Source organism: Lepisosteus platostomus, unplaced genomic scaffold (genome assembly GCF_059453375.1).
Source record: "Lepisosteus platostomus isolate fLepPlt1 unplaced genomic scaffold, fLepPlt1.hap1 Scaffold_40_H1, whole genome shotgun sequence".
Lineage (NCBI taxonomy): Eukaryota > Metazoa > Chordata > Actinopteri > Semionotiformes > Lepisosteidae > Lepisosteus > Lepisosteus platostomus.
The window spans coordinates 150,638-172,568 of NW_028291664.1; the positions used below are offsets into that span (position 1 = coordinate 150,638).

The 21,931-nt window shown below is 44.6% G+C and overlaps 6 non-coding genes across 6 annotated transcripts; 2 read left to right on the forward strand and 4 right to left on the reverse strand.

Annotated features, from left to right (window-relative positions):
• Positions 1-7,070: 7,070 nt before the first annotated feature.
• Positions 7,071-7,152, reverse strand: trnas-gcu (transfer RNA serine (anticodon GCU)). The gene has a single exon. It is a non-coding gene; the product is annotated as a tRNA-Ser (tRNA).
• A 4,068-nt stretch (positions 7,153-11,220) lies between these two features.
• Positions 11,221-11,292, reverse strand: trnad-guc (transfer RNA aspartic acid (anticodon GUC)). Its single transcript has one exon. It is a non-coding gene; the product is annotated as a tRNA-Asp (tRNA).
• Positions 11,293-12,488: 1,196 nt separating this feature from the next.
• On the forward strand, positions 12,489-12,561 carry trnav-aac (transfer RNA valine (anticodon AAC)). Its single transcript has one exon. It is a non-coding gene; the product is annotated as a tRNA-Val (tRNA).
• Positions 12,562-13,135: 574 nt separating this feature from the next.
• trnah-gug (transfer RNA histidin (anticodon GUG)) lies at positions 13,136-13,207 on the reverse strand. Its single transcript has one exon. It is a non-coding gene; the product is annotated as a tRNA-His (tRNA).
• A 201-nt stretch (positions 13,208-13,408) lies between these two features.
• Positions 13,409-13,480, forward strand: trnae-uuc (transfer RNA glutamic acid (anticodon UUC)). The gene has a single exon. It is a non-coding gene; the product is annotated as a tRNA-Glu (tRNA).
• Positions 13,481-20,801: 7,321 nt separating this feature from the next.
• trnas-gcu (transfer RNA serine (anticodon GCU)) lies at positions 20,802-20,883 on the reverse strand. Its single transcript has one exon. It is a non-coding gene; the product is annotated as a tRNA-Ser (tRNA).
• Between the last annotated feature and the right edge of the window lie 1,048 nt (positions 20,884-21,931).

Sequence of the window (21,931 nt, forward strand, 5' to 3'; positions counted from 1 at the left end):
TGCTAATCAGCGCTAGCAGCTGGCAAAAAAAAGGAGTCAGCTATTTTTTTTTCTTTAACCTTAACCCTGCTAACGGAGAAGAGTTAAACGACCGAGTCTATGCAGCTTAAACGGTGCGCAAGTCGGGTTCTTAGCTGAAAGGGTGGTAAATCACGCTCACCCCAGTCCTTAATCTTTTAAAGAGGATACAAAATTGAACCTAGTCGCCACATCACATACATCCTGTTAAATGATAAAAAGGTAACATCTATCCTCGCTCCAGAGTAAATCTCACGTTGAGGGCATCTTTTTTTTCACTTTACCGTGAGTCGGGCTCGGCTGCACAGAGGAGAGAGCAGAGCAATGAGGTCACAGGGACAGGGGAGTCACACGCTGGCGGTTTGAATACGCGGAAGATCACTGAGGGATCCACAGTATGTGGACCCTCCGTTCGCCATCAGTCCACACTCCGGACTCTGAATCCTGCCATCCGATTTAAGATCTCGGCGGAACCTGTGGCGCAGTTCCTTCTTAAAACGTAATCTGGTGAGCATTTCTAGAATCGCACTTGTATAGATGCAGCCTTTAATGTGTTGCTAGGTTAAAATTGATGACTTCTTGTATTTCAGTAGGCAACTGCCCTCTTGATTTTGGATTTAATTTCTTTATTACAGGGGCGCTTTTATGAAGACAGAGTCATGTTCAGGTACTTTGCTTGATGGAGGAAGCTCATTTCGGACTCTGTGATCTGCTCACCTGGAAAGGTCTGCTGTACTACTACAAGAGAGAAGTAGGGTCTGGAAGAAGGGACAATTTTATGATGCTTTGGAAGATAGTTTTTTTTTTCTTATACTGAAAATGAAAAGTAGTTGTTTCTATATGGACTCAGTCTTTGGAATTTGTATATTTATACATTTCAGTGAACCCTCAGCCATTCCTTCTGTATTGTAATTCAATTTCTCTTTTAAAATTCCTTCCCCACTTCTTGGACCTGCAGTTGCTGAACTCCACAATGGCTTCTATTGGAAAGTCTGTGACTGAGACCATTATTTATTTAGGAGCAATGAGCAATTCTTATATAAATGCAATAAAATCATTATGCTCAAACTATGAGAGAGAATTTTAAGGATAATTTAAGAAATCAGTCTTAGCTTGTTTCTATACACAGATGGTATTATTTATTTTCAAAGGAAACCCGCGAGGATTCCCCTGGTGTGCAAGATGTGCCTGAATACTTTTGATCAGCTTCCTGCTCACTTCAAGAGGGCGTGTATGAAGCACGCCACGGCAGAAGAGATCAGGTGGCCTCTCAACAGGCGAGGGAGGACATGATGAATCACCTGAAGAACGGGGTCATCATGGATTACCACAGAATAGAGATCAAAGGACACTTTGTGGGCTTGAAATACAAAGAAAATCATGTTCTATGGGACAAGATAAATACAAAACTTAAGCTTTTATTTTAATTAGATTTATTTATAAAGCATAAGCAATCATTTATTACATTAATATATGTGAAAATAACATTTTAGCATCATACGTTTAGTATATTTAGTCCCTAATGCTGAAAGAAATGATCATAGAACATGACATCTAACCTTACCTGCTGTGTTTTTAATCCCTATTGCTCAATGCACGGTGAAAGCATTGCATACATATGTCTGACAATGAGGAATGGGCCCCTGAGACAGTCATTTGCCTGTTTCACAAATGATCGTATTTTACTAGAGATTCTGTTTGGGATTCAGATGTGCATTCGGACAGCAATCCCTTTCAAGAAATGATACGTTCTGGATGAGGTCAAAGGTGCTGGAACACTGTATCTAGGATGTGTTTGCAGAGACTGTGTGTCTCCTGCTTCAACGCAGTGAGAAATAGATGTGCTCCTGTAATTCATTGGTACATGCCCAGGGCAGTAAGCAGTCTGAGGATTTATTTCCAGACGGCATAGAGCAGTGAAGCAGTGAAGTAGTGCAACACACTGGATCATTATATTATTAGAATCTATTCTACTTAAATTATTACATTATACACAATTTGAGTTCATTTTAAAAAGTAAAAGGTAATGAAAGGAATGCATTTTCGTAAGAAAGATAATACCGATATGCATGTGATAATCTTCCTTATATCATGTAGTGCGTCATTTGGACACTTTGTGGGATTGAAATACAAAGAAAATCATGTTCTATGGTACAAGATAAATACAAAACTTAAGCTTTTATTTTAATTAGATTTGTTTATAAAGCATAAGCAATCATTTATTATATTAATATATGTGTGTAGCGGCGAGGCTTATTAATAAGGCAGAATTAAGTGTTCTGAGCCTTCCCAAATGAGGCCCCATTTCTCTGTTCATCTCTGTGGTGCAGCCACAGAGAGACTATTCATGCAGGGTGATTTAAGGTCCTAGGACAGCTCCCAAAGGGGGATGCACTTAGCTAAGCCTGGCTATCATGATCAATGGTCATCCATTGGCGCCTATCTGTCTAGGGAGTGCCAGTTGGACATCTGGACTGCATTACTAAGTGTCAGGACTAAGTGACTCATATCTCACCTTGATCAATCAATCAGGGACTGGTAGGGCCGAGTAACCCACGTGGGACTCTGATGCCCATGGAACTTTCAGCCAATCAATGAGCTGAAGTTCCTCCAGGTAAAAACAGGCAACACAGAGAGCCTGTGAGATTCAGTAAGATTCAGAAGGGAGGATTCAGAGGATTCTGTGGACAATTCTAAAGGGAATTCAAAGGAGAATTCCAGGGCAGGGCGGCCCAGGAGCAGAAGGCTCCCAAGGGCAGGACATTCTCGCAGCGCGCCTCCTGACCATCCTGAGATTGAGATTGTGCCCGCAGGAAGATCTGAATCCCCAAAGATTGGATGAGTATTCAACTTCAATGCATTACAGCTCGAGAATTCAATTGTTATCCCAACCAGTTGATATCAATTTAATTCCTAAGAGTTATGTACTTGTTTGAGTATCTAATGTAGAAGTTATAACCAAGTTCATTAACGAAACGGTCTTAATGAATGATATACTGAACGTATGTCCTCTTGATATGTGTAACACTTCGTAACTGACTGAATATATATCTTTTGTATTCTGATAACCCTCTCGATAAGATCTGTTAGGTTTACATGCATATTTTATGTATTAATAAATGTATCCTCGTGTATTAGTACCTGTGTGTGCGCGTTGTTTGAGTTATGTCACATGGTTGGATTCTAAAGCCATCAAAAGAATCAACTTTGTGATTTACTGCTACAATTAATAATTGTCTCAGTAAATGCCCAAACCCTACAGAACTGGTGCCTTCAGAGAGCCACTACATTTAATTTTGCTATGGCAACATTACATATTTGGCGTCCCTGAGCCGGTTTTCTTACATGTGAAAATAACATTTTAGCATCATATTATTACATACAGGTCTCTAGCTTCAACACAGTGATATATATATATACTCGGTGATTTATTGGTACATGCCCAGGTCAATAATCAGAATGAGGATTTATTTCCAGACGGGCTACAGGTAGTGTTGTGAAATACTTCAACACACTGGATCGCAGATTTAGACCCCCTGCACTCTTACTCCTTAAAAACCAAAGAAATGAAGATATGTAGCAATCACATTGCAACAGGGCTGACAGTGACTTAATGCTTATACTAGTGGACTTCTGGTACCTTTAGGGTACGGTGTTCCCTGAAGGGCTCTCAAACCCCGCATTTCAGATGCCTAGCTGTTTCGCTGATGTGTTGCACCTCAGAATCACTTTTAAACCTTACCTCTGGTATCTTTAATCCCTATTGCTCAACGCATGGTGAAAGTATTGCATAAATGTGTCTGAAAATGAGCAATGGGCACCTGAGAGACTCATTTGCCTGTTTCACAAATGATCATATTTGACTAGAGATTCTGTTTGGGATTCAGTTGTGCATTCTGACAGCAATCGCTTTCAAAAAACGATACATTCTGGATGAGGTCAAGGTGCAGGAACACTGTATTTAGGATGTGTTTGCACTTATTCTGTCTCTAGCTTCAACACAGCGATATATGTATATGCTCACTGATTTTTCGGTACATGCCCAGGGCAATAATCATTATGAGGATTTATTTCCTGATGTGCTAGGGGTAGTGTTGTGAAATACTTCAACACACTGGATCGCAGGTTTAAACCGCCTGCACTCTTACTCCTTAAAAACCAACAAATGCAGATATGTAGCAATCATATTGTAGCTGACACTCATTTGCCTGTTTCACAAATGATCATATTTTACTAGAGATTCTGTTTGGGATCCGGATGTGCATTCTGACAGCATCTCCTTATCGCGGCTTTGCCCTTCTCTTTGGACAATATCTCCATCTTGTGGTCGTTATTGGTAATGTCTAGACAACATCTCCATCTTGTGGTCGTTGTTGGTAATGTCTTCTTATGCCCTTATTTATTTTAATTCTCTATTAGTTGATTCTAGAATCTCTACAATGGAGATGAAAACATCAGTTTTATAGCAGACAATATGACATTATTTATAGTCCAATTAGAAACTTATTACCCTGTTTTTAACATAATAACAAATTAAAATTGATTAAAACTAAGTTTGGAACACCAGGGAACATAACAAATGATTTTTAGGAAAACCATGAGGTTCTCTGTGTCCAATGCCTGCAAGGGGAGAAAGCTAGAATCCTTTGATTTTTTCAAAATTTGAAAATAAACATCATATAACAACAGCTTTCATTCCTAGGAGTGAAAAATAACCATTTTTGAAGACATAGTAGTTTCTAAAACACTACAATAAAGTTAAAAACATCAGTTTTATATTACATTATTTTTAGTGAAATTAGTCATTTATTGCACTATTTTTAATAAAATCTCTAATTAAAAGTGATTAAAATTAAGTTTGGAACAACAAGGAACACACAAAAAAAAGATTTTTAGGAAAACCACGAGGTCCTCTGTGCCCGATGCCTGCAAGGGGAGAAAGCTAGAATCCTAAAAAAAGGTAATCAATTCGGATTAGTTTCCTTAGAGCTGGTTCAGAGTTTGCTCAAGAGTTTACCTTTCACAGATGCGCAAAGAAGAATGTTGGGGGTGCACGCTTCAAGGCGCCTTACAGCTGTAGGGAGTGATTTGAGACGATTCGTGGCGTGTGCTCATTCCCATATACCGTACGCCCCGGGGTGCAGTGCTAGGATGACGTACAATACCGCTTGGGCACGTAACGGCGTTATATGCAAGTGCGGGACGTGAGGGTTTTGCGTTTGTTCGTTTTGTTTTGCTCTGCTTTGCTTTGTTTTGCTTTCCATCGCGTTGGTAAGAGCATAAATAAAAAGGCGATTCCTGTGTCGACCACTAATGTAAGAGCTATTTCAAGTGCGCCGTGGTGCGGCTTTTCAAATGCTTAACAGGATGATTTTGCATGCACGCGTGCTTTCATGCAGTCGTGTGTGCAACCATGTCTGCTTACGTGCAAACGGGCGTGGTTTCATGTATGCAAAAAACTTTCCTGGGCTCTTCTGAAGCACATAAAATTATTTGGAGATATACATTTGTCTTATTTTCCTCTTAGGCTCTAGAATTGATAACTTTTTTTTCATTTTTGGCATTTTTCATCATTTTCCAGAAAGTGGTTGCAAGCCCGATATCATGCGAAGAAACTTCAGGATTCCGGGATCAGTCAATGGATTTTCTTCAAAGTTGGATTTTTGCACTCTGTGGACCAAGAGATGTTGTTCTATAATGTTTTTTTTTTTTCAAATTTAAAAATATCATTTTTTCATGGAGATTTGAATGGGATGGATTCACCCTCCTTTAGCCAGGACAGAGCTCCAGGAGCCTGGGTAGGATTCTAGCTTTCTCCCCTTGCAGGCACCTGGCACAGAAGACATCATTTTTTTCCTTAAAATCTTTTTTTTTTGTGTTCCTTGTTGCTCCAAACTTAATTCTATTCACTTTTAATTAGAGATTATATTAAAAATAGTGCAATAAATGACTAATTTCACTAAAAATACTAAAAGTAATATAAAACGGATGTTTTTAACTTTATTGTAGTGTTTTAGAAACTAATGTCTTCAAAAATGGTTATTTTTCACTCCTAGGAATGAAAGCTGTTGTTATATGATGTTTATTTTCAAATTTTGAAAAAGCAAAGGATTCTAGCTTTCTCCCCTTGCAGGCATCGGACACAGAGAACCTCATGGTTTTCCTAAAAATCATTTTTTATGTTCCCTGGTGTTCCAAACTTAGTTTTAATCAATTTTAATTTGTTATGTTACAAACAGGGTAATAAAGTCTTAATTGGACTATAACTAATGTCATATTGTCTGCTACAAAACTGATATTTTCAGCTCTATTGTAGAGATTCTAGAATCAACTAATAAAGAATTGAAATAAAAAAAGGGCATAAGAAGACATTACCAACAACGACCACAAGATGGAGATATTGTCTAGACATTACCAACAACGACCACAAGATGGAGATATTTTCCAAAGAGGCAAGAGGGGCAAAGCTGCGATAAGGTAAAATCATTTTTTGAAAGAGATTGTTGTCAGAATGCACATCCGTATCCCAAACAGAATCTCTAGTAAAATATGATCATTTGTGAAACAGGCAAATGAGTGTCAGCTACAATATGATTGCTACATATCTGCATTTGTTGGTATTTGAGGAGTAAGAGTGCAGGTTTAAACCTGCGATCCAGTGTGTTGAAGAATTTCACAACACTACCTCTAGCACATATGGAAATAAATCCTCATAATGATTATTGCCCTGGGCATGTACCAAAAAATCAGTGAGCATATATATATATATCACTGGGTTGAAGCTAGAAACACAGAATAACTGCAAACACATCCTAAATACAGTGTTCCAGCACCTTTGACCTCATCCAGAACGTATCATTTCTTGAAAGGGATTGCTGTCCGAATGCACATCTGAATCCCAAACAGAATCTCTAGTAAAATACGATCATTTGTGAAACAGGCAAATGACTGTCTCAGGGGCCCATTTCTCATTGTCAGACACATGTATGCAATGCTTTCACTGTGCATTGAGCAATAGGGATCAAAAACAGAATGGAAACAGACATGGAAACCAACGAGGATGGGATTTGAACCCATGCGTGCAAAGCACAATGGATTAGCAATCCATCGCCTTAACCACTCGGCCACCTCGTTAACAAAACTGGGCTGTCCCAACTGGGTTGGTGCGCTCCAGATGATCTTTTTCTTTTTTTTCCCTCGTACTCGAGGGTCATTTTCCTGTTCCACATGCGATTTCAACATTTTCCTTGGGAGATGTCAAGCCAGCAAGCCACTGCTGTGGTTCAGTGGCCAGCGTGGAGTTCAGTGGCCCTGTTGTACACAGAAAGCACATTGAGCTCCTTGGACATGAAAAGTTCCAGATAAAAGCCATTTGTCATCCTTTCTCTTGGTGTCGATGTTGCTATTGTATGTAAAGGTGGCAACTTGCTCAGCGAGCAGGCGGAGCACACACCGAATGCAGATGTGTCTGAGTGGTGTGTCCAAGTGGCTGCAAAAGGACAGCACTCCCGGGGCGCTGTGGCTTAGTTGGTTAAAGCGCCTGTCTAGTAAACAGGAGGCCCTGGGTCTGAATCCCAGTGGATAACCGCCTACGGCTAGACTTAATTAAATGCAAGTATTCATTTCCTGTCTTTAACACGACTTGTTTTTCTTAAAATGGATGCAACTTGCAAAACATGAAATACAAACCTTGCTAATCAGCGCTAGCAGCTGGCAAAAAAAAAAGAAGTCAGCAATGTTTTTTTTCTTTAACCTTAACCCTGCTAATGGAGAAGAGTTAAACGACCGAGTCTATGCAGCTTAAACGGTGTGCACGTCGGGTTCTTAGCTGAAAGGGTGGTAAATCACGCTCACCCCAGTCCTTAATCTTTTAAAGAGGATACAAAATTGAACCTAGTCGCCACATCACATACATCCTGTTCAATGATAAAAAGGTAACATCTATCCTCGCTCCAGAGTAAATCTCACGTTGAGGGCATATTTTTTTTCACTTTACCGTGAATCGGGCTCGGCTGCACAGAGGAGAGAGCAGAGCAATGAGGTCACGGGGACAGGGGAGTCACACGCTGGCTGTTTGAACACGCGGAAGATCACTGAGGGATCCACAGTATATGGACCCTCCGTGCGCAATCAGTCCGCACTCCGGACTCTGAATCCTGCCATCCGAGTTAAGATCTCGGCAGAACCTGAAGCGCAGTTCCTTCTTAAAACGTAATCTGGTGAGCATTTCTAGAATCGTACTTGTATAGATGCAGCCTTTAATGTGTTGCTAGGTTAAAATTGATGACTTCTTGTATTTCAGTAGGCAACTGCCCTCTTGATTTTGGATTTAATTTCTTTATTACAGGGGCGCTTTTATGAAGCCAAGGGACCAGGGAGCTGCCCCAGTACTGGGATGGCCAGTTCGAAATCATAGAAACTATTGTCAATTCCAGTCCCATGTCAGTGCGAGCAGGGATTTTGACATCTTGTTTTGCTATGTTCTGCACCAACAGGCAGGTGGCTCAGCCATTCCGTTCCAGTCTGGGGGTACAACAGACTGCTAGGTTCAGTCTGATAAACTGAGCTGATGGTTGGAAGAAAACCATCTCAGCGTCCATTCTCTGTCCCTTCTTTAGGACAAGGCGTACCGGAAACCCTGCTGTTGACGCAGGAACGATCAGGTCCGATTCGTTTACTACCTGGCAGGCCTGAGGAATCGTCTGACCTGACCGAATGTTCTCGGGGTCACCGCTTAGAGAGTGGGCATCTGGGTCCACCCGTTTCCACAGCACACTGTTTACTGTGTCCAGCTGGGCGCCCAGTCGAACCAATAGGTCTGCACCAATGCAGACCGAATGGGTCAGCTGAGGTGCTACCTGGAAGTAGTGAGCAAACTTCCTTTTTCCGATGGAGATGGAAGCTACACAGCTTCCTTTGCTCCAAATGGACCTATGAGGTGGGGGTGCCCACCACAGAACCTGTGACTGCGTCACCAGGGTCACCTGACAGCTTCGCGACAGGTCCTCGAACAGACCTTCACTGATTATGGACTTCTCAGAGCTGAGGCTAAGAATTACATCATCAACCTGCACTTCTGCCACCTGGACCCCCTCCCACCACCATGGGGTGGTAGTCCTGGACCCCCTGAGGTACCAGGGTGCACAGAAAGGACTCCCATTCATTACCGGACAGGGAGATCCACTCTTCTTCAGGGATGAAAAGGGGGTGTGCTTTACCTGGCGGGTCAAGCAGCTGCTCGGAGCACTGCTCCTGTAGTTGGGAGACCGTGGGAGTGCTGGCCTGGGCAGGACTTCCCTGTAGTTTTGGAAAGCAAGAAGAGACATTTATTCTCGTCCAGAGGAACCAGGAGGAACCTCCAACTCAGCTATAGTGTTCAGTGGGCACTGTGTGATCACAGCATAACCACTGAATCCCCCTTTTTGCTGTGCAACAGGCTTAGGGTTTTTGACCTGAGCCCACAATTTTCCACGCTGGCAGTCCACCAGAGGCTCCAGCCTGTCAAGCAGGTCTTGGCCAATGAGTAGTGGCTCTGTTTTTAACCTAGAGATGTAAACAGGATGCACCACGTTCATTGGCCCGAACCTAAGTGCCACCCACACTCGGTGTGTGATCCTGGCATGATCCTGGGTATAGCTGGAAATATCTATCTTACACGGTTCTACCTTAAGTCCGATGCCTTTTCCTTTCGCTACTCGTTTGAGCTCGCTGAGTAGATCGGCTGACATCAAACTAATTTCAGCCCCAGTGTCAATCAGTGCTTCTCTATCTAAGACGTTTTCAAGAGAAACCTTGATATAAATACGCCTTGCTTTGCCTTTCTGGCTGAGATTCCCTAAGAATTGTAGGAAGCCTGCCTTTTCTTTGACTTCAGGGGCGGGGTCAGCGCCCAACTCAGAGTCACAGCCTTCTTCCAGACAGGAACCCTCCCACCCAATCAGATAGACTGAGGGAGGGGCTTGGGACGGATCCCCGCCTCCTCCAGTGAGAAGGGGCGTGGTCCCCCTAAGCTCATTCACACTTCTGGCATTCGCTGCGGAAGGTTTACCCTGTCCTGATCTCTCAGGCAGGGCTTGTTCAAGCCTGGCCAGGCGGGCTGCAGTCGACTCCCTTCGTCCAGTCTTATGATAGACTCTGCCTGAGCCCTTGCCTTCCCCGTAGCGCTCACGGCGGCTCTGACGCTTAGTGCGGTCCTGCCTGCCTATTTTGCGCCGGGGCTTAGCGGGGCTTACCTTCGGCAATAGGATTTATACTCTCCAAGATGATATTTGCACTTTCTGGAGAGGCGATTTTCTCCACTTCAGTAGCCCGATTTCGTCGATTGCGTGGAGAGGGCTGTAGAATGTGGCGCCGTCTTTCCTGCTCCGTCCATGACAGGCGTGCTGGTCTCTGGAGAGAGAGCACGGTCCATCAGCGCACCCCAATAAAGGCACTGGAAGCAGCTGAATCGCATTGGTGAAGCTCAGCGCTGGGCCGCTGGGCACATCTGACCACAGTTTCCGTAGTGTAGTGGTTATCACGTTTGCCTCACACGCGAAAGATCCCCGGATCGAAACCGGGAGGAAACAGACCAGACTTCTTCTGTCGCCACGCACAAAAGGGGATTGGGGATTCGCCTAGTGCTGTGATCGAACAGACCCACTCACCTCTTAGTGTGGCGGGATCTGCACAGTGCATGTCGCAGCGCATCCTGCTTTCACTTCAATGCGCGTCCTGATGTACCCCGGTCTCCCGCGTGACAGGTGGGGACAGGTGACAGGTCCACGTGACAGGTCCTATACTAACGAGGAAGACATCGCTCTCTCCGACCCCCGGCATCGTGTCCCGACCCACCGTGCTGGAAGCCGACTCGTGCTGTGATTCCTTTACGGAGCAGAAATGACAACCGAGGAGCCGAGAGATCATTTCAGCATTTCGCGTCTGAACGGAAAACACAAACGACCAACTCGGAATGATTTGCCTTTGACGCTTATCAAAGCGTTCTTTGTGCATCGAACAGACCCACTCACCTCTTAGTGTGGCGGGATCTGCACAGTGCATGTCGCAGCGCTCCCTGCTTTCACTTCAATGTGCTTCCTGATGTCGAGTCGTGTGCCGTGCGGAGGCTCTGAAAGCGAGAGCAATGAAAAGGTGCACGACGCTGTGTTAGAAAACAGAGAAGTGAAAGGCAGTCCTTTCTCTAAGGAGGTAAAAGAAAAGCTACTCCCCGTCGGGGAATCGAACCCCGGTCTCCCGCGTGACAGGCGGGGATACTTGCCACTATACTAACGAGGAAGACATCACACGCTCCGACCCCCGGCATCGTGTCCCGACCCAGCGTGCTGGAAGGCGACGCGTGCTGTGATTCCTTTACGGAGCAGAAATGACAACCGAGGAGCCGAGAGATCATTTCAGCATTTCGCGTCTGAACGGAAAACACAAACGACCAACTCGGAATGACTTGCTTTGGACGCTTTTCAAAGCGTTCTTTGTGCACGACAACTGCGCCGCCTAGCAGATACAAATGGGTTGTACAACTTTGAAGTAGCAAATGGAAGAGGGCTAAGCCTCCTCTCTTTTAGCCCAGGTTCGATCTGTCTCCCAGAATCACCAGGGCGCACGCACACACACACACCCGTGCCGTTGAAGTACTCTGCTTCATTTCTAAGGGCAACTCAACATTCACTCCTACCCCGAGTGCAGAAAAGACAGCGTCTGCAGCAACAGCAGCTCAGGTCTCTGCACAGGAGCTAAGCTGCCCCCATCTCCTCTGCTCTGCGGCTCCTACGGAGTGGAGTCCTGCCTGGAGCCGTGTTTGCAGGCGGCGGCTCCCCGCACCCTGTCTGTGCGTCGTGTCCAAGAGCTCCTGGGAGGAAGAGAGAGCCCTCCGACTCGGGGGCTTTTCCACGGTCTGTGTGAGGAGGGGCGGGTGTGTCCAGCAGCTTATCGAGCGGAAGCCTGGGGCGGCGGAGAGCTGTGATCGTGCAGACCTTGAGGTGTCACCTCTTTGTCTGCTTTCCCGCCCTCCCTCCGCCCAAGCTCTGCTCCAAAGTAGCCCGGCAACCCCTCACACCTGCACGTGTCACAACCTAAGGTGTGGTCATGAGACACCCATGGGGTGTTGTTCTGTTCTTGCTAATTGTTTCCTGCCCGTCGCAGGCAGGAGTCCATGCGAGGAAGATGCGCTGGACAGAGCTCAGAGGGCGCACCTGGGTGGCTTTCCTTCTGAGTGACGTTCCTGCAACACTCTCCCGCTACTCTTGGTGCGCTCATGCCGCAACACAGGAAGGCTGGAGCAGGTGGCTGTGGGCTCTGTGCACCGCCGAAATAGCTCAGCTGGGAGAGCGTTAGACTGAAGATCTAAAGATCCCGGGTTTCGGTGTTTTGTTTCATCGCGCCCTTTGTTCCTCTCTCCAGCGCCCCCTGCCTAAAGTGACGCGTCCCTTTCTCAGCCCGAAACGCAAGCGAGACACCAGCAGCAGTCCCTGCAGGTTTCCGTGGTGTAGCGGCTATCACGTTCGCCTAACACGCGAAAGGTCCCCGGTTCGAGACCGGGCGGAAACAGCCTCGTTTTGCACGCTCCTGTACTTCACAGAGGTATTGAGCGACCGGTCATTTGTTCCCAATGTATTTCCAGTGCCTTCATGCACTCTTGTACCAAACGCACGTTCCTTCTGTATGCGGAGCCGATCATTTGCAATTGGGCTGTGCCGACAGATCAGGACGAGCTCTGTCGGCTCAATAGCAGCGCAGGACCTGCAAGAACAACAGAAAGATTAGCATCCAGCGGGGGCTTCTTAGTGAGCCCAAGATCTCATCAAGAATTGGCTCCAGCAACAGGGCTGGGCGCATTGTTCCATTCTCCGACCACTCTCGGTGTAAACAAGTCCCTCCTGGTCTCTGCTTGAATTGCACTTTCCTGCGTTTGCTTTGGTGTAACTGGCTTCCCCTGCATGGGCGAATGTGAAGAAGATCCTTAGTAAGTCATTGAAGAAACCCGAGAAGAGGTCGGAGTGGTCTCTGTCGTTCATCAACGATCCAGTCAGGCAGTACTCCTCTGTAAAGCGCCGTTCGTTCACATCAATTGGCTTTTTTTTGCCTTCATTCGTGCAAGTAGTAAAAGCAGACGCCCCTATTCTGCCGTGACCCGGATTCGAACCGAGGTTGTTGCGGCCACAACACAAAGTACTGACCACTATACGATCACGGCGAGTTACCGATACACACGTGGCAGGGCGGAAAAGGCTGTGCTCTCTTCGTGTGACATAATTCGGGAAAGTCCTGACGTTGCATTTCAACTGAGCCCCAGTATACATCGACCCTTCGACACTCTGAGTGACAGCTCTCTTGCGTGTTTTCTCATATTTATGTAGTTTGCTTGCATGATGCCCGGAACAGCAGGGTTGTGCACTCCCATATGGTCTAGTGGTTAGGATTCCTGGTTTTCACCCAGGCGGCCCGGGTTCGACTCCCGGTATGGGAACGTGTCAATCTTGCCTCCTGCTTTCCAAAAGATCAGCACTGTGTACGAAGGAGCCGCATTAAAACTACTCAACGTGCGAGAAGAGGGGGCGCTTGTTTCCAGCCGAAACTTCTCGCGTGTGAGACGAGCTGACCATCGCTGCAGGAGGTGGGAGGGTCACTCTGGTAGACAGGGCTGACCTTCGGCAATAGGATTTATACTCTCCAAGATGATATTTGCACTTTCTGGAGAGGCGATTTTCTCCACTTCAGTAGCCCGATTTCGTCGATTGCGTGGAGAGGGCTGTAGAATGTGGTGCCGTCTTTCCTGCTCCGTCCATGACAGGCGTGCTGGTCTCTGGAGAGAGAGCATGGTCCATCAGCGCATCCCAATAAAGGCACTGGAAGCAGCTGAATCGCATTGGTGAAGCTCAGCGCTGGGCCGCTGGGCACATCTGACCACAGTTTCCGTAGTGTAGTGGTTATCACGTTTGCCTCACACGCGAAAGATCCCCGGATCGAAACCGGGAGGAAACAGACCAGACTTCTTCTGTCGCCACGCACAAAAGGGGATTGGGGATTCGCCTAGTGCTGTGATCGAACAGACCCACTCACCTCTTAGTGTGGCGGGATCTGCACAGTGCATGTCGCAGCGCATCCTGCTTTCACTTCAATGCGCGTCCTGATGTACCCCGGTCTCCCGCGTGACAGGTGGGGACAGGTGACAGGTCCACGTGACAGGTCCTATACTAACGAGGAAGACATCGCTCTCTCCGACCCCCGGCATCGTGTCCCGACCCACCGTGCTGGAAGCCGACTCGTGCTGTGATTCCTTTACGGAGCAGAAATGACAACCGAGGAGCCGAGAGATCATTTCAGCATTTCGCGTCTGAACGGAAAACACAAACGACCAACTCGGAATGATTTGCCTTTGACGCTTATCAAAGCGTTCTTTGTGCATCGAACAGACCCACTCACCTCTTAGTGTGGCGGGATCTGCACAGTGCATGTCGCAGCGCTCCCTGCTTTCACTTCAATGTGCTTCCTGATGTTGAGTCGTGTGCCGTGCGGAGGCTCTGAAAGCGAGAGCAATGAAAAGGTGCACGACACTGTGAAATAAACATTAATAAACGCATATATAACGTCGAAAACACATCTAACACTAGGAGTATACAGCACTCTGCACAGTGTACGAAGTAAATTATTTTCGCAGTAATTAATTATATTTACTATATTTATTATACACGTGTAAATTAATTACTGCGAAAATAATTTACTTCGTACACTGTGCAGAGTGCCGTATACTCCTAGTGTTAGATGTGTTTTCGACGTTATATATGCATTTATTAATGTCGTCGATTTTACGGTTGCAATTCGACGTTGATTATACGTCGAGGCGACGTATATATACGTATAACCTTATTTTCGCCGTGAATATACGTATATTCGACGAATCAATGCCCACAGCTTGGCATACAAGGGTTTTGCGGAGGGGTCTTGCCACCTGCCTGAAAAAAAAACAGTAAAATGTTTGAGTGCCTATAGAGTTTCTATTTTTATTTTCTTGAGAAAAGTTGATACCATTTCCTGGAAACCCCGTCTCCCATCAGTGCGCGGTGCCCGGGGAAAAATCTGTAGGGGGGCGTCTGAAATTCTGAGCGGGGGTGATATTTCGGTTGAAACGGAGCTGTACGGTGCAGCTACCCAAATGAAATCTCGCAGCTATGCCATTGATTAGTGCTTCATGATAGAAGATATCGACTAGCAATCTGGTATTTGCGATGAAGTTCAGTTTCACATTTTTCGTCACTCTCACTGGAGAGTATTGCCTGGAGCGAAAAGTACCATAAGCGTTCATTTTTGCAGCTACATGGACGTTCTGAATCGTTAAGAAAAAATGTTGTAAAACCAACAGAAAGCACAGACTGCTATAACTAGTCCTAGTTATATAACGATTTTAAGTATAATGATAAACTACTGCAAGGAATCGGTCCACCTGAGCAAACAGGATCGTAATGTTGACACTCAATAACGACACTGATATGTGCAGTTCCTGGACGGATAGCCCTCCTGCCCATCAAACAGACTGAGTGACTGTTCGTGTCATTTAGTGTTGTCTGACCATTGACAAAGTACAACTATTTTTTTAGGGCGCAAATTAAGTTAGGTAAATCTTTTTGCCCAAAACTGAAGGGGCGACATTCCCCCCTCCCCCCGTGATGCCAGGCCTGTCCCCATCCTATTCCATAATGTCATTATATATAATACCATACAACAGTGACCGATCCTTACTAACTACATGCGTTAAAATTGCACATCAGCTCATAGCAGGGGGCACATAGCCGCGATGTATTTTCAATGTTATATTATATTATATTATATTATATTATATTTCAACCATAATATCGACAACATTAATAAACGCATACGTTGAGAAAATATCGAACCCAGCATATTTTCCGCTTATATACCACAATGCATTGCTAGTATTCGTTGGTCACCATTTTGGACACGTTTTTCAAATGTAGAAGTATATCCGCAAATATCTCAGCAATCCTCTTTTGACGAGTAAGTATGAACAATAATAATACTATCTGAATACATACAGATCTTTCTTAATATTATTTTGATTAAAATAGTACGTGAATAAGCAAAAAATGGCACATAAAATAGTGTGAATGGGGAAGATGACACAAAATCGTTTTGCCGTTTCTCTATTCTTATTCTATGTTGTACTTTCAAACTTTGGGTACTCTTTAATTAGGACAGACTTTATTGCTCAACTGCTATGATGCAAGCTAAATTTTATACATTTATTTCAGTTTTGAGCTTAGTAAACCGTTCATTTTTTAGATTATACTAAAGAAGATATTAATCATCATTTATTTGGGAAGTAATATTATATAATTTTCTCCTAGCTGCGGTGCTGAAGTCCCACCCTACATCAACAGAAAAAGAAATAAAGGACCATGCAATGTGTTACTTGAAGAATGCATATGCAAGGCAGGGGGCCAGGAGATCTGGACACTGAAAATAATAGGTTTTTGGTTCTAACTGTTAGGACAATTAGACAGGGTTTGCAAATAGTGGACAAAAATCATCTTAACTTCCATTGTAATATTTTTTTTTCTTGGAAATATAGAAGTTGTACATTTTAAAATGTATATTTGAATCAAAATGTGGTTTTGAGTTAGTGTGTTAATGTAATTAGTTTTGTGTTTGTCATTACTATACTGTATATTGGAACAAGTAATAGGTTTATTCCATGCTGAAAAAAAGAAGAAAGAGAACACAACGTTTCGGCCGTGGAGCCTTCTTCAGGTGCTACTCACCTATACTGTATATTGCCATGTTACCAGAATTTGTAGCTGAAGTTCAAGACTAGTTGTGTTTTTTATGATTATTGCCCATATGTTGATTGTTGATTGATTGTATACAATGTATAATTTGAAATACATGTTTCAGGTGTGAATGTGTATTTTCAGAATACATTTCTAAATCTAATCATTGGCTTGGTTTACTTGTTTCTACACCTATAAAACCTATCTTTGATGTATAATAGACCTCTACCCATATACGTATAATAGACCTCTAATGTTATCCGTATAATAGACCTCTAACCATATACGTATAACAGACCTCTAACCATATACGTATAATAGACCTCTAAAGTTATGCGTATAATAGACCTCTAACCATATACGTATAATAGACCTCTAAAGTTATCCGGAACTCCAACCATATATGTATAATAGTCCTCTAAATTTATCCGTATAATAGAACTCCAACCATTTATGTATAATGAACGTCTAAACATAGACGTATAATTGACGTATAACTTTAGACGTATATTAGAATTTCATTCTAGACGAATTGTAGACCACATTTAGACGTCTAAGGTATGCGTTTAATAGACGTATATTATACGTCTTTTGCCCACTGGGTGGGCTCCAGATGCACATGGAAGAAATCAAGTGTTTCATCCGAGCTGTTTCAAAGACTGCCCAAGAGCTTTCCTTTCACAGAGGCGCAACGATTAATGATGGGGGTGCACCCTTCAATGCGCCTTACGACTCTAGGGAGTGATTGAGACGATTCGTAGCGTGTGCTCATTTCTCTCTATTCCCCGTGTTGCAGTGGTAGGATGACGTAAATTACTGCTTCGACACGTAACGGCATTATAATCAAGTGCAGGAGCTGAGGGCTTTAGTTTAGTTTCGTTTTCCATGGCGTTCGTAAGCGCGCAAATCAAAGGCAAGTCCTGCGTCTAACACGAACGTAAATGCTTTTGAAAGTGCAGTGTGGTGCAGCTTGTAAAATCCTTGTCCACATTTGTGGTTTGTTGATGTTTGTTCTGTCTGACAACGTTGCATTTTGACATCCGGACGGGGGGACTTTATCATTTGAACGTGAAGCCAGCCTTAAACCCTCTGAGGCGTGTCTGTCTGCCGGCACGTATCTTGTGAAAGGTATTTTTTTTTTAACGGAGAGCAACTTTAAAAAGGTTTCCGCAGCCACCTCGCAGTCCGTGTTTGATTATAGGAGGAATGCGGCGGCGGCGGCGGGCTCGCTTTTGTCGTGCTCGAGTGGTTAAGGCGATGGGCTCGAAATGCGTTGGGGCTTCCCCGCGCAGGTTCGAAACCTGCCGACTCCGGCGTCTGCCGCACGTCACCTTGTGCCTGCGAGGCAGAGGCTAAGTGCCGCTTCTCCTTTCCTGGTACTATAAGAACGCTAAATCGCTTGGCCCTGCTGCCATGGAAATACATTCTTCAGATAACCACACATTTTGCGTTCGCACCTCTGGTGCTCTACTTATGCCTTTGAAAACCTAATGAATACAGCTGAAAGAACCGACACAATATGTAGGTGCTCGTAAAGCACGCAGTAAAGAACTGTTAACAGCAAGGGTTTCAGTGGGTTAACTGAGGAGAAGGCGTGATCGCTAATTGTTGACTTTTTATTTGGTGTTAGAAACACTCTTACTGTGCATGACGTGCAACAAATGTAGCCACAGAAATTGCATCACGCTTTCATGTATGCTATTGCAGACACCAACGTTGCCTAGATAGAAAACCGAAATAGCCGTGGGTTTGCTTGCTGGTCTGAAGGATCTCTCTTCGAATCTCTGTCATTTGTCAATGGAAGTAAAAGGCGCTGAAATCTCATACGTTCAGAATCAAACCCGCAGCTGTTGTTCGACTTTATTTCTTGACTAATTACAACTCAGTGTCGCATGAGCAGTTACGTAAACTTGTCTGGTATATTTGAACACAAATGCCGTTCTTCAATTAAAACTAACAGTACATTGTCAGGGACATTCAGTTCTATACAAACAAGAGACAGACAAGAGAATATTTCTACCGTTCATGTGGACTACGTGTTGACTTACTGATCGGAATAATTGAAAAGTTCGGGTTCATAGCCGATGCAGTGCGTGCTAATTAGAATAGCAAAGCTGAGCTCTCAGCACCGTACTGAGCCCAGGTGTTTTTCTAAAGCTTTCAGGTGCAGTTCCTTTACATGAAGGGAATCTCTTACTGGGTACTCTTACAATGCAGTAAGTAGCACAGACTACTTAGGGAGTAGCCCGATGCGTTTAAAAACAACCCGAGCCAGGCAGGAGTCGAACTTACAATCTCCTGATCCGTAGTCAGACACGTTATCCAGTGTGATACTGCAGGACTGTAACCCAGTAAGATCAGCACTGCAACTAGTAAAATATTACCCCCGGTCCATTCTTTTCCAAAAGTGAGAAACACTTGTTTTCTACATTTTGTCTGTTTTAAAACCATATCTCTTTAAACCAAACCAAGAGTCTGTCTTTTGCACTGATATTCTGATTCATTTCGATTTCAAAGAAAAAAAAAACTATCTTCCAAAGCATCATAAAATTGTCCCTTCCTCCAGACTCTACTTCTCTCTTGTAGTAGTACAGCAGACCTTTCCAGGTGAGCAGATCACAGAGTCCGAAATGAGCTTCCTCCATCAAGCAAAGTACCTGAACATGACTCTGTCATCATAAAAGCGCCCCTGTAATAAAGAAATTAAATCCGAAATCAAGAGGGCAGCACAGTGGGCAAAAGACGTATAATATTCGTCTATTAAACGCATACCTTAGACGTCTAAATGTTGTCTGCAATTTGTCTAGAATCTCTGCACAGTGTTCGAAGTAAATTATTTTCGCAGTAATAAATTTACACGTGTATAATAAATATAGTAAATATAATAAATTTATTACTGCGAAAATAATTTACTTCGAACACTGTGCAGAGTGCCGTATACTCCTAGTTGCGGCACACACGATACATACAGTAAAAAGCCTCAGGCACTGTGTTAGATGTGTTTTCGATGTTATATATGCGTTTATTCATGTCGTCGATTTTATGGTTGCAATTCGACGTTGATTATACGTCGAGGCGACGTATATATACGTATAGCCGTATTTTCGCTGTAAATATACGTATATTCGACGAATCAATGCCCACTGGGAAGGCGCATTGAAGGGTGCACCCCCATCATTAATCGTTGCGCCTCTGTGAAAGGAAAGCTCTTGAGCAGTCTTTGAAACAGCTCGGATGAAACACTTGATTGCTTCCATGTGCATCTGGAGCCCATTTCTTATTTTCACTTCACGCCGCCCAAAGCATTTCTAAAACAGGAGATTCGCATTTGGGAATGCGCCCTGCCCTACAAATAAAACAGGTCTGCGGGTCTGAAAGCTGCTCCACGGAAAACAGTTCTGTTGCGCTTTTGATCAAAGGGAGATTCGCTGTTCTTACTTTTTGATGACATAACACCCAAAGGGGCTTCTTTGGAGCTGGATTCCAACCAGCATCCTAAAGTTTCTTGGCGGTATCCTTTACAGTACTCTGTTCGGTCGACAAGGGACAGAAGGGGGCAGCTTTCCTCACACATACAGTGCAATGTACTGTAGTGTTCCCCTTCATTGAATTCGCAGTTCTGCATCAGACATCTAACTCGTTTCCTTAGCTTGGATTTAAGCCACGAAGCAGGCTTCTACTGTATAAACGTCTAGAGGAATCACAAACTATTTGAGAGGCCACCATCCCAGGGGGAACTTACAAAGTCTATCCCTAAGCACCTAGCGCAGTCTCTCAAGAGACTGTCAAAAATCGCTTTCTCCGTTTGCGTTGCAAGTAAGTGGAAACGCGGTCTCAACCCAGAGCCACTTGGCAGCAGCGGCACGTAAATACTGTTACTGTCACTGCTCGATACCGACGTTAGCCTACTATACCATGTTCAGCCACCGCTAGAAAATGTACAGCTCTAGATCTGGAGCAAACAACAGGAGGGCCAACGTCACACATGTCAGACATGGAAACCGACGAGGATGGGATTCAAACCCATGCGTGCAGAGCACAATGGATTAGCAGTCCATCGCCTTGACCACTCGGCCACTTCGTCAACAAAACTGGGTTGTCCCAACTGGGTTGGCACACTCCAGATGATCTTTTTCTTTTTTTTCCCTTGTACTCGAGGGTCATTTTCCTGTTCCACATGCGATTTCAACATTTTCCTTGGGAGATGTCAAGCCAGCAAGCCACTGCTGTAGTTCAGTGGCCAGTGTGGAGTTCAGTGGCCCTGTTGTACACAGAAAGCACATTGAGCTCCTTGCACATGAAAAGTTCCAGATAAAAGCCATTTGTCATCCTTTCTCTTGGTGTCGATGTTGCTATTGTATGTAAAGGTGGCAACTTGCTCAGCGAGCAGGCGGAGCACACACCGAATGCAGATGTGTCTGAGTGGTGTGTCCAAGTGGCTGCAAAAGGACAGCACTCCCGGGGCTGTTTCAATGTAACAGATTTACTCCAGGGAAAGGCAGCATTGAGAGTAGCTCAAGCTTTCAGCACCCGTATCGGACTGCGTGTATGCAGACACCGCTCAGAATCCCCTGTAAGATTCTCCCTCAATTCCGTTTTGCAGTGCTTTAGCTCTTTCAGAAGGCTTCGCTTTGCTAGTCACAATCCAAGGCTTGTGACAGCATTTGAAAATATTCACCACTGCGTTGGCTGGGAATCAAACCTGGGTCAACTGCATGGAAGGCAGCTATGCTCACCACTATACCACCAACGCTCAAATGAGTTGCATGGCCAGATGGACTGTTTCCTCCAGCGGTATAGTATTGCAGTGAGACAGCAAGATGCCTGCAAGACTATGTCACGCTAAACGCCACAGATTGTGTTTGTCCGTTCGTGTCAGTCGTCCTGCAGTCACGGGAAGTGGGACACAAACATGCTGCAATGCTTTCAAGACGTTAGGATTTGTTTGTGCAACATCCGAGAAGAGTACTTGTGGCTTGAATGTGAACTGTACGTGCCCGCCCCCTTTCCACTGTAGTGCATGAGTTCCTCCCGGCATGCCCTTCGTCATTGTTCTGTCATCTTGTATTTAAAGGGTTGTATTTCTGGTGCTGAAAATAAGCAACTGTTTTCTCACAACGGCCTTTGTTCCC